Here is a 14429-nt window from a genome sequence, read left to right on the forward strand (position 1 = left end):
CAGATTTCACATATGGACAGAACTGTGAAATATTTTGTGAACTAGAGATGTCTTCTCAGGAAGATGAAGATGTATATCCCATATTCTGAATTAAACAGCACTGCTTTGTCCTTGGTTTCCTCTAGTCTGAATATTGGTCTTCCACTCTTATTCATTATTTATTTATTGGTCATTTATATAGCACCTATACACATACACAGGCATTTCACGGTGCTCCAATGCATGGAGGGTGAGTAATTAAAAACATAAATGAGTATTACATTCTTAATAGGCATTGAAACATTCAGAATGGGCAAATGTTATGCGTGTGGAGGTACAACATAATACAAAAGAGATTGCAACATAAGACAAACATCAGTGTACGTGCCTGACGGTGGCATCAATAATGTAAGAGCTATACATAAAGAGAGGAGGTGTGGGGGAGGGTAGGGAAGAGACAAACAGAACAATAAGACTATTGTATGCGCCAGACAGCGTTTCTGATAGTGTAATGCCTGAGGCATGTAGTAAGAAAGAAGGGGGTGGAGGGATAGGAGATTGAGGGAGGGCCAATGGAGAGAGAAAAAAGGGGAAGGTACATACAACAGATAGGGGGAGAGAAGGACAATACTTGATGAGGGGGCAGAGGAGAGGGACAGTGTCCATTACAGAGCACCCCAAGGCACACAAAAACAAAGAAGACTGTACAGATGTAGGATCGCCTAGAATCAAATTATTTTGCAAAAGGCATAAAGTACAGTATAGGATGAAGGGTGCAGTGATGTAAAATAAAAACGCAAAAGTCATCTGTCCAGAGGAACACATTGCAAATAAGTGAGGAGTACAAAGGTGAGGCACTAAGTTCAAGAATCTGGTGGTACAGTTGAAGAACACAGCTAGAGGTTCTGATATGTGAGCAGCAAGTTCAGAAGACACTGATGTATGGAAGGGATCCAGGAGGAGGCACACGCATGATGGAACAGGTCAGAGAGTCATGAAGGGTGTCGAGGGGTCCACCAGAGTAGGCAAGGGATCAGCAGGGCCCATGAGTCAGTGGGAGTCGGGGGAGAAGGCAAGCATTCAAGGAACATTGGGGAGGGGAGAAGGTGCTCTGAGACTCCAGAGGGTGGTAGAAAGCGTGTGCACAGCAGGGTGAACGAGGGGGCATGTGGATCCTCCGAGGCAGAACAAGAACAAAGGGGGCTGCACTGAGGTAGCGTAGGAGTGCACTCTTACCTTCATCAGCACTAAGATGCATGATGAATTGGGGGAGGGCCGATTGTGCCAATTAGGCGATCATGCAGGAGGGGTAGCCCACAGGACCATCCAGGCCCGGACAGGGCCAGACAGGAAATAGGCCTTAAGAGGAGGCCCTGAAGGGGCTGGCTTTGACTGCTGGCATCAGGCCTTGAGTCCTCTTTGTAATCAGCCCCTGCCAATCACAGGGGCAGGGTGGCAGTCTTCAGGCCTCCAGGGAGCCAATCACAGCACATGATGTATCCCAGCAGCCATGATGCAGAGGCCATGCTGGGATGGAGGTGAAAGAGCCCCTCACATACTTAAGTGTTGCTGCTTTATCAGAGGCAGAATGGGGGGGGGGTGAAATGAGCAAATGCAGAAGAAGGGATGAGTGGGGAAATCATAGTTTGTGAAGAGACAAGAAGCAGAAAGTTTGAGAGGGAGAGTACAGTGAGATGCATTTAGTGAGATAATGAGGGACAGGACCATGGATTTATAGAGGAGCAGCAGTAACTTAAAGGGAGAGCGATTTTGCATGGGCACCCATCCAGCATGGTGATGGTAGGTGGAGGTGGGAGACTTCTGGGTAGGTTGAAAAGAGGGCATGTCACAAAGTTGAGAACTTTGTACAGGGAATCAAAGGTGTACAAGGGTATACCAAGAAATAGAACTGCAGAGTAGTCCAGTTTGTTCAGCACAAGAGTGGAGATACATGTTTTAGCTTAGTGGTCCTTAAGATGAGAGTGGATTTTTGTAATGTTTAGTAGGTTGAGACTGATTGTGGTGGCATAGGCTATGAAGAAGTAGTAAAAAGTTATATTTACTTTATTATTGTTTAAATAAATAGTTACCTTCAACCGGTAGGCATATTTATGATTCAGTGATATCTCCTTTCATGGCAATTTAACAACCAACCCCAAATCAAGCTGTACACCACAGTTATTGGATTCAAAACAGTGGACATACTTAACTAACCCCATTGTATTAATTAATGTCATATCAATTGCACCCACATATTCTGAGGCAAGAAACACACTTTTTGGTTAGAAATGTTTTCATTAAAAAATAAACTGAATTTGAAGCCAGCTAAGCCCCACCTCAAATACCATAGTCACCCAAATCTCTAAAGGGGAATCCAGGCTGTAATAAATCACAATAATTAGTCTACATACTGCTTAATTTGCCCTGCTAGTCAAAATAAATCAATAAAATAAAACAGAAATGAAATCACTCAAGTGCTCTCAATTACTTAACATTCAATACCAAATAACATGTAAATAAATGCAGGCAAATCACTAAAGTCATATATTTGGAATATGTCAACAGGTAACATTTATGTACACCAATATTTTTTGGCTGAAGGGAAAGCTTTTGATCAAATATACATATATATATATTCAACATATTTCAACAGGAGTAATTGAGAAGTTGCATTAAAAAACATTCTTCTTAGCTAAGAAATGGAACGGTCACATAGAAAATAATATTTGTTTCTGAGCAAGGGGTAGTGAAACGGATATCGATTTAAACAACTAGCTCCTGAAACCATATGCCTTTAGTAAACATGGACCTCCCCAACTTTCTGAAGACTAAACGTAAATTATAATTTGAGATATTATTAGTTTCTAAATGTTTATATGGTTTACAAATACACCTTTAGCACAGAAAAGCAGTAAAACAAAAACACGAAAAATAGTTCCATGTAGCAAGAAAAGTGGGAAATAAAATTCAATGCATAACATTTGGAACTTCCTTAAAAACTGATATTAATAAAAACAAACTATCCAACATGTTCTCTATATCTTTTCATATCATAAATACAGACATAATTAAAGACATCTAGGAGCCATTCATGCATCTAGCCCAGAAATATTCAGAGGCTAAACACTCTTTGTTTACCACAAATGTTCCCAGTCTGAAGATTATCTATTGCCAGGCTGGCTAAAATTAGATGTTTCAAGGTTCCAATTGCTCCTAACAATACTCTTGTGGTATTTTTAATCTGAGGCCAATATCATCCAAAGAATTAGGCAAATTGAGCCTAATCATTCTACATACACATGAACTGGGTTGCCAAGCCCTTTAAGATGAGTAGCAATAACCAGGAAATGGATGGGTATGCAGATTCTATTCATACATCAATGATCAAGATGACTCAGGTAATTTGGCAAAAGGAAGTCTGTTTTAATATCAAGTATCTAAAACACGGAGTACAACGAACATCAGCATTGCTCAATCCTCTTACACAACTTATTTTTAGTAAAAAGTGAGGTTTTATCATGGAAAATCGTCATCAGTGACATGCTGACCTGTGTCATTACCAACGTCATCCTATGTGGCAAACTACAAACCCTATCGGAGGGAGTGATTGGCTCTAAGTGAATATCTAAGTATAAGTTCCATATCAGTATAGAACCGTGAAGGAGAGTGATAGGGTACTTAACATCAGGTGGGGCAACTAAGCCCTCCCTTAAAATGGCCAGTATGAACATCACTAAATACACAATGTTCCATTGGCCACACAAACTATAGGACCCTTGATTACACGGTCCTCTACAATTGGTTGGCTTCTAACCCCCATCAGTACTTTTCCACCTGCGTCTAGCAGCCTGCAGGCTGAATGTCAGGTGCTGGTGAGCTTGCCTTAACACTAGTTTCCCACCAAATAATGTATCAATCCATCATCACCTCAATGGTCCAGTGTCAATTAGTGCTTTGAAGTTTGGCCTTGAGTTTGTACTGTGCTCTGAGCATTTTAAGGAGTGCCGGCACATCTTGCCTTGTGCATAGTTGTGACCACCTCGATCGGCCAACTTCCTTCTTCCACGTGACTGGACACCATGAAATGAAGCCTTTTCGTGTATTTAATATTACTTTTGTTTTGCTCAAGCGTTCCAAACAGGAATCTTTGTTTTTTCACACGATTGTATCCAATGTCAGCCAATTCCAATTCTGCTGAGACCATGGCCTCTTGGCTCATCCAACTCCTTCTGCTGAGATTCACTTGTACATTCAATTAGATTTTTAACTGCAACACCCTGAAAGGAGGCCTTCTTATTTAAAGTTCAGCATTGCGTATAATGCGTAGTGGAAACATCCATCTTTTACTCATCCATATGCATCTATATATATTGGCGCTTACCACAATTTATTTACTATAAAGCTTGAAGCTAGCTTTTAAGATTACTTTGCTGCTTGTGTTTCTGTTGCATCTGTACACGTTTAAACTAGCTTAATATCTTCATCTGTTTCTGTGGCATAAGTTCTTCACCTTGATCCCAAGATGTCACTTATCCTTGATCCTGTCTTGATGCCTTATAGAATATCTGCGTTCTGTGGTCTCTGCATCTCTTCTACGTGCATCAGTTCAGCTCCGTTGTGATGTCACCATTCATCTTTACCATTCATCTTCTCTGCTTCTTCAGGAATCTCATTTAAATGGCCATAATATTGTCTTGTATGTATGTACGGTTTTCTCAATGGGTATCTTGGCTCCCAGATCTTCTTAGGTATAGGTACTCTTATTGGTACTGCATGCTCTGCTCTTTGTCTGTCAACTGTTCCATGTACGTCACATACTATGGTTTCCACTCTATAGGTGATAGAAGTGGGGCAGTTAGAGTAGGGGTACTTAGCTCCTCCTCTACACCCCCCCGGGCAATTCATCAACCACTTTATCATCATCCTTCACATCTAGACATCCTTGTCTGAAGAAGTGTTTCTTTGGTATCCATATCTTTGGTATCCATAGCTAGACATCCTTGTCTGCAGAAATGTTTCTTTGGTATAAATATCTTTATGACTCCCGTCAGGCATTCTGCTGATTTCACGTGCTCATCCTGGCCTTCACAAAGTCTCTAATCTCTTCATCTGTCAGATCCCTGGGCTTTCATCCTGGTTCAACATCAATCATAATCTTCATCCCTATGGCTTTCTTTGCTGTCTTCTTGCACTGTGAGATTATGATCTTGATCACACAAAATCTAAGCAATATCAACATGATCAGGGCTCCAAGAAACTTGAACATGTCTGCCATCCATTGTGGAACCCAAGAAAAGAGTGATCCAAACCAGTTGTCATCAGCAATGTCTTCTACTTCCTCTATCTTCTGGCTGTGGAGTTTTGTCAGCATGTCCCTGGCCTCTGTCAAGGTTCCATTCTCGTCATCATGAGAAGGTATGAATGTGCAACATGATTCTTCGATTTTTGCACAAACACCTCCATACATATCTTATGGCTCTCATCTCCTCTCTGATTGCATTGAATCTCTTTATAGTAGTGTTCATTGTCTGCAGCAATTCCCATCTGGTTATCTGAAGCCACTTGGTATTTGCTCCAACCTGGATTCTTGGCATGAAGATCAACATGAACACTGAAGAAGTCTGGCTGAACAGTCTGTGTTCATACAGGATTGAGTCAAACGCTTCTATTGATTTGGCTGAAAAGTAATTATCTCTCTTTATCCTCTTTATCAGCCCCACAGATCTCTTCTTCCTCAGGTGAGCATCTACTTTTGGAAAACTATTGAGATTCAGATCACTCTTTGGAATCACTAATGCGGGGACATGGACATTCACCAATGTGCATATTCCTCCCCAGTCTTCAGGGAGCCTTATGTATGCCTTGGATCCACACGCCCAATAATGATCCATGATTATTGCTGTTCCATGCATCATTCCTAATGTGTCAAAGATACAATCACTGTTCTGATTTTCTCCAACTCTTCTTGTACCATTACTTCTGAAGCACATATTTGAACTTTCCAAAGGCACTATCTGCAAGCGTCCTCTGTCTTTGACCCAAGTTAACAGCTTAGAAAGTCTTGGCCATAACGGTTTACACTGCTCTTGTGCATTCCAAATAGTCGATTCAGGATGATTAGTTACAATCTAGGCTATGCAGATCACCCCTCCTCTTGCCCATCCTTCTGGTGATAACACTGATCCCCAGAGCTGCATTTGACCCCTGTTCTTCCAAATTCGAACATTGTTTGCAGATTTTCCTGCAGTCTTCAATGTTTTATTCACATCCCATCTGATTTCAGCTCCTTTTACTCCAGGTATTTCATATCTGATCACATGATTCCTCGTCTTGGCATTGTTTCTTGTCTTTATATCTTGAATATAATCATCTTCATCTGGATCTGTCCATTCAGTTGTCAATTTGAGAGAAGCATCATGATCCATGAACTGGCCTCTGGGTTCGCAAAGTGCTACGTATGAAAGACAATGTGCTGTCTGGACATCTATTTCAACAGCTTTGAAGATTTTCGACTTCCCCATGCTGTATGGCAGGAGTGCACTTACAAAGCATTTCTCCTTTGAAATTCTTCTCCCAACTTCCTTCATGTGTTGGTACCATATGTTATTTGCCAAGTGTGCAGTGCTGTCCAGGTAATCATTTATATTTATCTTCCTGTGTGCTTCTTTTAGGTCTCATTCTTTTAGTGTGAGCTTCCATAATCATATCAGGAAGTGTACCTATATAGCTTTTCTGACTGGATTAATCACAGGAACATCTATCCGTAGACGGGGTACACTTGCATGTGCTCCGTGAGTCGGAGAAAGTTAAGAACATCTCATCTGCTCAGCAGCCCATTTAGACATGAAAATGTCTCGCATAATCTCCATCTGGGATCTTCTTTTTGAAACTGCTTTTGGGTCATTTGTCACTGGATTAGGTGTTTTTGCATGTGTTACTTGTGTAGATTCATCGTTTAACAACCCCTTGTCATGCCTGTCTTGCCAATCCTGTCTCTGGTGTCCAGAAATAAGTTCGGAGTCACTCTTTGCTTGTGAATGATTGTTAATGTCATCCATCTCAAGCTCAGGCAATTTGCCATCCTTCTTTGAACAGGAATGAATACATAGGGCCTAGGCTGCCTAATAGTTGCCACGTGTACATTTTCCTCCTGCTCAGGAGCATGCACAGGAGTCTGAGCTCCATTTGCACCAATATAGAATGCCGTTCGGACAGTCAATGAAAGCAGCATGATTATGAACACAATGTAAGTGTAAATGATACAGTGGTACGTTAACCTACAACATTTACTTCTTGGAAAACATGAGCGTCTCTCTTCATGTGGTAATATTATATTGCTGCTTAGATTTCCAGTCTTGATTACCTAAGGAAGGAAAAACTCAAGCTTTAATACATCAGCATTGTGAACTGCTTCTGGAAGCTGCTGTCTTGACTCAGCAACTCGTTCTTGATCAGTTGTCTGCCTACTGGATGACAAAAACAACTTTCTCTCTATCTCTGGAATCAGTCTTTCACCAGCTGAACTATAGATGCCTCTTTAGCATGAAGAAAAACAACCTCAGTAAGTCTAAAAAAGCTCATTAACCTAAACTATCTCCCAATCTATGCCTCAGATCTGATTCAGCCGAGACCGCATGTTGAATTCCTTTCAGCATGAATCGAGAGTTCTTTTTCAACATCAAACTTGCGATCTGTCCCTCGAAAGACAGTTTCTACACCAACCTGTGATTTCGCTCAGAATAAATGCTCACATGAATAATAATGCCTTCCAAGATCACATTCAGATTTGCAGTGTTTCTCGGATCCATTGGAAAGGTGAGCACATTAGTGTGCCTTCCAACAAGATGAAGGTGCTCCTCAATCAGATGAAAAAACACCACACTGGCTAGTCTATGAGTGCATCAGTTGATAGCGGCATTGGTACTCTCCTCGCTGTACTCAGGTAGTTGCACGAATTGTTCAATGATGACTATGAGCAATCTTCTTATAATTGGGCCATTCTTAAGATCTGGCAAGAAAGCTGGTGTACAAGTAGTTCTCCCCACCAACGAAGGGAAAGAGCGCATCACCAACTCAAAATAAGTAAGAACATGCCTCGAAAGGTCGTCACTGATCACTGGGTGACACCATAGGTAAATACAAACAGGAACTCAGTATCAAACGAATCTGGGTATTATACCCTTTTCCAATTGCTGTGTCCACGATCAGAATCTGGTATAATCCTCTTCTTATCAAGGCTTAAGCATGCCTCAGTCCAAAGTCAATAAGCTACTGTGGCTTCACGAATACAGATCTTCCCTTAATCCTGCAACTGATATACACAGAGTGTTCAGCTTTATTTTCCTTCACCCTTTTATAAATGTCTTAAAAGGAGTGTCCCGAACCAAAGCCACAGTCCAATAAATTCTTTGTCTTTCAACTTGTCAGCTTCTGCATCCTTCTTCCTCGCCATCGATTTTGTCGGAACGTGCTGTGGTTCTTCCCCGATGCTTGTACTTGCTTTGTGTATGGTTGTGGGCAGAGGAGTTTCTCCAGCAAAGATTTTAATGTCCCCAAGAAAGATCCTAGCACGCCTGCCATGCAATTTAACAGCAGACGGTGTGTCGTCTTCCACAATGAACGGACAGTTTAAAAAGGGGTTCATCCCACTTTTTCCTTATGTGGTTGCATACTATAACTGCATCTCCAGGGAATACTTGGAGAACACAAAGTTTCTGAGATTGGCCTGTTAAAGCATCTCCTTCTGTGTTCTGTACTGCCCTACACCCGTGTCACTGCAGCTGTCCTGAAATGACAGAAATACTGGAAGTCATACAGTTCAAATAATCATGCAATTCCATTCCTAGTTCTGCAGTTGGCGGAGCATCACTTCTAACTCTGGATAAAGGCATTAGGGGTGTTCTCATTCGCCTTCCCTTCACTATTTTGTGGGGCATGAGATGGTTATCAGAACCTGGTTGGTTCCATAAATCATATAATGCCAGTGGTAGTCAATGCAACCACCCTTTCTTCAAGGTAAGCTTCAACTTGGCTATACTTTCTTTTATCAGGCCATTGAGCCTCTCACAGATTCCATTTCCTTGCGGATGATAAGCCAAAGAAAACTTGTGCTTTATACCAAGCAACAAGCTGATCTGTTCAAATGTCTGATTTACAAAATGTGGGCCATTATCTGACCTCATAACTTCACAAGGTCGTCACCCACAATGTGGAAACAAACAGAGTGACGGCGAAAGCCAAGGACTTTTTGAGGCAGGGATTTAACCCATGATATTTTCATTTCTCAAGACCTTTGAAATACAGACATACAACATAGAATTGATTAATTACATTTTTGTTTGGAGATTAGCCCTGATTTGAGAAAGGCACTGTGCTCACCAAAACATGTTTTATCCCATAGGGCCACTTTAAGAAATACAAATTGCCACTCAATAAAAACTTGAGTGGGTTTCACTTGAATTATTGTGTGACATCCTACCTTTTGTGGCACATGAACACATATGAAATAACATTGTACTATCTCATGCAGAATGGAGTAGAGGGACCTATTTCTCAGTTTCTACTTTTTATATTTATGCAACACTACTCATTTTTGAACTTTGAAGACTTGAGGGTGCTTGGGTCCACATGTTAGTATCCCCCAAAAGGTTTCTCATCATCCTCTATTCATAACTTCACATAATCCCCATCTAGGAAATACTTCCCGCACTAGAAATTTAGCTGCACAAGTGGAATCTGGATGCGTACATGGACCTGCCTTTGTCCATCTCGAGAAAGGACACACTGCTACGATCAGGTATCTATATCCATTACATACTTGATACCTGATACAATTAGACCTCTCAGCAGCCTTTGATACTGTTGACCATCTTACCCTGCTATCCCGCCGGGTCCAATTCGGTATCTCTGGTCAAGTCTGGCCTGGTTTTCCTCTTTTCTCAAGGAAAGATCTCAATCTCTCTTGCTTCCTCCTTTTCTTTCAAAACCTTCCTATCTCATGTGTGGTGTACCCCAGGGTTCCACCTTGTCACCTATTCTCTTTAATATATACATCTGGGCCTTAGTGTGCCTCATCCTCTCTTTTGGCGTCAGGTGCTATTCATATGCTGACGACACACAGATCCTGATCCGGTTAGATCTTGATTGGAGTGAGGTGTCGTCGTGCCTCCATCAGTGCCTGACTGCAGTGGGGGAGTGGATGGGCCTTAACTGGCTAAAGTTGAATACAGACAAGACAGAGGGGCTGGTGGTAGGTTCCCCTCCTGATCCTTCACTATGGATTCTGACTTTCTGGCCCTCCTCTCTTGGTTTATCTTCCTGTTCCTGCGATGAAAGTTAGAAATTTGGGAGTTATCTTGACAGTCACATTGTCAATGGGCACCCAGCTCTCTTCTGTCTGCCAGTCCTGGTTCTTCCATTTGAAAATCCTGAGACAAGTCCTCCATTTCATACCATCTGTCCTGCAGCCACTGGTTGTAGCTACATCCGGCTGGATTATTGTAATTCACTCTATCTTGCACTGCCAAAGGGGCTGATCCTCCACCTGCAACACCTCCATAACTTCGCAGCCTGGGTGGCAACTGGATTACCTTATGGTGCCCATTTCTCCCCGGTTCTGTGCCATCTGCACTGGTTACCTGTGGCCCAGCAAATTGATTTCAAGGCACTCTGTATTGTGCACTGTGCCCCTGCATGGACGTGGTGGAATATTTGCGTACTAAATTTTCCTGCTACCTTCCCAGGTGTTCCTTGTGGTCCGAATCGGCCGGCCCGCTGTGTGTTCCATCTTTCCTTCGTGTTCGGGTTGGTGGACGTGCCTTTTCCATTGTAGCAGCACAGCTGTGGAACAAGCTGCCTGCTGAACTAAAAAATATCCATAATCATTTGGCCTTTAGGAAAACTCTAAAAACTCCACTTTTCTAAATGGCTTATGGTTTGTGCCAGGGGCCTCTTTCTCCTCTCCAGCACCATTATGCCCACGGGCGCTATATAAGAAACCCTAACATAACATAACATACTTGTTTCATGTTGACATAGTCGATATGCAAGTGCTGAAAAGGGTTTCAGAATGACTATAACATAACATACTTGTTTCATGTTGACATAGTCGATATGCAAGTGCTGAAAAGGGTCTCAGAATGACTCGCCTAACGGTGCGCAGTGTATTCCCAGCCATGAATTGTTGACACACAATACAGTTCAATATAAAAAATGTAACATGGTCTGCAAAATTTGGCACACACCATTCGTCAGCAATAGTTGCAGCGAGATTCTCCCTCATTGTATATGCGGGGTAGGGTAGCTGTTCCAGCGCTACCCTTAATAATGCTATAGGCATCACCGTTTTACCAGTGCAGTCCTTTCACCACAATGCTTCAGAGGGGTTTAAAGAACACCCTCTTCGGGTCCACAAATTCTTTTCCTCTTGAGGTGCTTCCCCCTGAACCTCTATTAACTGTGTTTTTGACAAGTGGTTATATCCTTCAGGTACAGTCATCATAACAATCATTTTTTCATTCACATTAAAAGTTTCAACATTCATCATTTCTTGATCTGTAATTGCTACTCACTTGGCCTCAGCATCTGCTGCTTGATTTCCACGTGAGATAAAATCTGCCCCTTTAGTATGGCTGCGCATTTAACAACTGCTATGCCTACTGGGAGTTGTAGTGCCTTAATGAGCCTATCCAATAAGGCTGCGTGCCGTCCGCTCAGAGGTAGCCCCTCCTTTTCCAACGTGCAAACCCTGCATGCACCATTGACATCACATAGGCTGAGGCGCTGTACACTGTTACTTCCTGGTCAACGTAGATCATGAGTTTCAAAGCCAATAATTCTGCAGCCTGTGCTGAATAGTGAGACGGCAAATCGAGTACTAATAAGCACCCGAAATTCCCCATTTGCCGTATGCTTTACCACAGCAGCACCTGTAAAGATATGTCCATCATTTTGATCGATCCTTGAAGAACCATAAATAAAAACAATTTCTCCTCCTGCTAATGCATTCTCTTTTATTCTAGGAAACTCATCATAGAACTCTTCATAATTTGTGCAATGGTGTATAGGTTCTTCTTCTGTCACTGGCTCAGCTACAAACATGGCAGGATTCACTATTTTACATTGAACTATTTTGATCGCTAGGTTTGATATGACTACCTCATAGGCAGAAGCTTTTTGGTTTTTCTAAAATAGCAAATAGTGCGTGCACAATAAGTAACGTCATGGAGAATCCTATCACTGTGCTTGCAGCTTTCTCTGTTCACATGGAAAATTACCTTATTAGGTCTAAGATTTTACTGTAATATGCAAGGGGGTTTACCCCTACGTGGTTCTCTGCGTGAGAACAGCGTGAGAACTGCTGTCATAACAGTGCCATCTGTATGCGAAAACAAAAAGAATTCCTCAGCAGAATTAGGAATCCCTAAAACTGAAGCCAAGCAAATTGCTTTTTTCAATTCACCAAACCATTCTTCCATCTCCTCAGTCCACACAATTGTTTCCTGTGTTGCCTGTGCTTTCTTTAGAGCCTGCAATAAAACCTTATATATGAGCTGTAGTCAAAGACACATGCTCTGACATAATTACATAATCCCAAAAACCTCTGCATGTGTTTTATCGTGTGTGACTTTGCTGTTTTTAAAATAGCCCGAGGTAACCTATTTTCCCTCATGTGAAATCGATTGATATGATATGATATGGCATTTATTACGCCCCTATACACAAGCGTTTCAAGGTGTGACGAGGCAAGGGAAGGGAACAAGGGATGACGGACAACGATCCTACTAGGCCTGGTGTCATTGAGATCATGCAAGTGCATGGGAAGGGGGCAGGGACGGTGCAATACAAGGGAATAATTATAACAATAAGTAAATGCCAACTTTTTGGCAAGTGCATGGGTAAGTGCAGACATCAAGTGTCAAGGGCTGGAAGGGAGACTGTAGGGATACAGAAACAGTCCTCAATTGCGGGGGTTGCCAGGTGGGCAGTGCAGGTGTGTGATGATTGGTGGGGGAGGGACCTGGGCACGCGGTCAGAGTGTGTCCAGGTAGCCAGTGCCGTACCGGTTACAGCCAGAAGTTCAGCAGAAGAGAGGCAAAGAAAAAGCAGCAGCAAAGAGAACATTTTGAGGTGCTTCCGGAACCAGAGATGGTTCTTCTCAAGTTTAAGTGAGGCAGGGAGGCTGTTCCAGAGGGAGGCCCCAGCCGAAGAATGAGATCTACCACCAACTTGCTTGGAGAAATGACTGACCCTGAGGGAATTGGAGGAGGATGAGCAAAGAGCTCAAGAAGGAAGATATTTGGGAAGAGAGAGTTGAAGGTATTGAGGCCCAAGACCCCAGAAGGCCTTGTGGACGATGCAGAGGGTTGGCCTATATACAACGCTTCTAGTTGACAATATGTGAAAAAGTGAGGAAGGCGAGGCGCGCACTCCAGTTCCCAGTCAAAATATACCTGTTGCAAAAAGTAACTGGGATAAATCCCAAGACTGCCCAAGTATTAACAGGGTTGAATCCCACGTGCTGCAGTTCAGTTACAAGTATTAACAGTGTTAAATCCCAAGTGCTGCAATTCAGTTGTTCTTTAGTTCTTCTCCTCCAAGCGCTTTCTTGTCACAGACAATGATTATGCCTCTTTTTGTTTCTTACAATGTTGGAGTCCTGGGCTGGTTTTCTCCCCTCCCCCAAATTTGGGAAAGACTTGTGCACTAGGAGGGGTGTCGGTTCCTGGTCACCTGATTGGTGAAAACTGCAGCTACCAGAATCCCGAGAGACTATAAGATCTACTAATTGGAATCACCTGCATACCAGCTCAACCTCTCTGATGATTGTTTGTGACAGGAAAGCGCTAAGAGGAGAACAAAAACAGAGCAACTGAACAGCAGATGGGATCCAACCCTGTTAATACTTTTTCACTATTTTGAGATTCAACCCTGTTAATACTTATTACATTGTTTTTGGGATCTAAACAAGTTACTTTTTGTATCAGGTCTAATTTGACTGGGAACTGGAGTGTGCGCCTCGCCATCCCCCTTTTGTTTCTTCTTGTTGACAGTATTGTAACTTTTCTTTGTCAACTTTATATCCTTTGTCAGCGAGTATGATCATCAACTGAACAGAATCGTGTCTGTACTCTTCCTCTGAGGTGCTGCAAACTAAGATATCTATATGTTGCAACACAATGCTTTTTAAAGCAATATTGCTTAAATCCATCTGAATGACTCTATTGGAAATCGATGGAGACTCACACTACCCTTGTGGTAAACAAATGCTTTTCAGGCGAGTTTGTCTGAATGTAAACAATGTCAGATCCTGCAAGTCTTTGTTCAATGGGATTGAGAAAAATGCATTTTTCAAGTCTATCACAGTGGAATATCATGCTTCAACAGGTATATCACATAGTATTGTAGACAGGTTAGGAACTAGAGGGAACTCGGCCTCTACAATCTGGTTT

Source organism: Ambystoma mexicanum, chromosome 10, assembly GCF_040938575.1.
Source record: "Ambystoma mexicanum isolate Mex_15411 chromosome 10, UKY_AmexF1_1, whole genome shotgun sequence".
NCBI lineage: Eukaryota > Metazoa > Chordata > Amphibia > Caudata > Ambystomatidae > Ambystoma > Ambystoma mexicanum.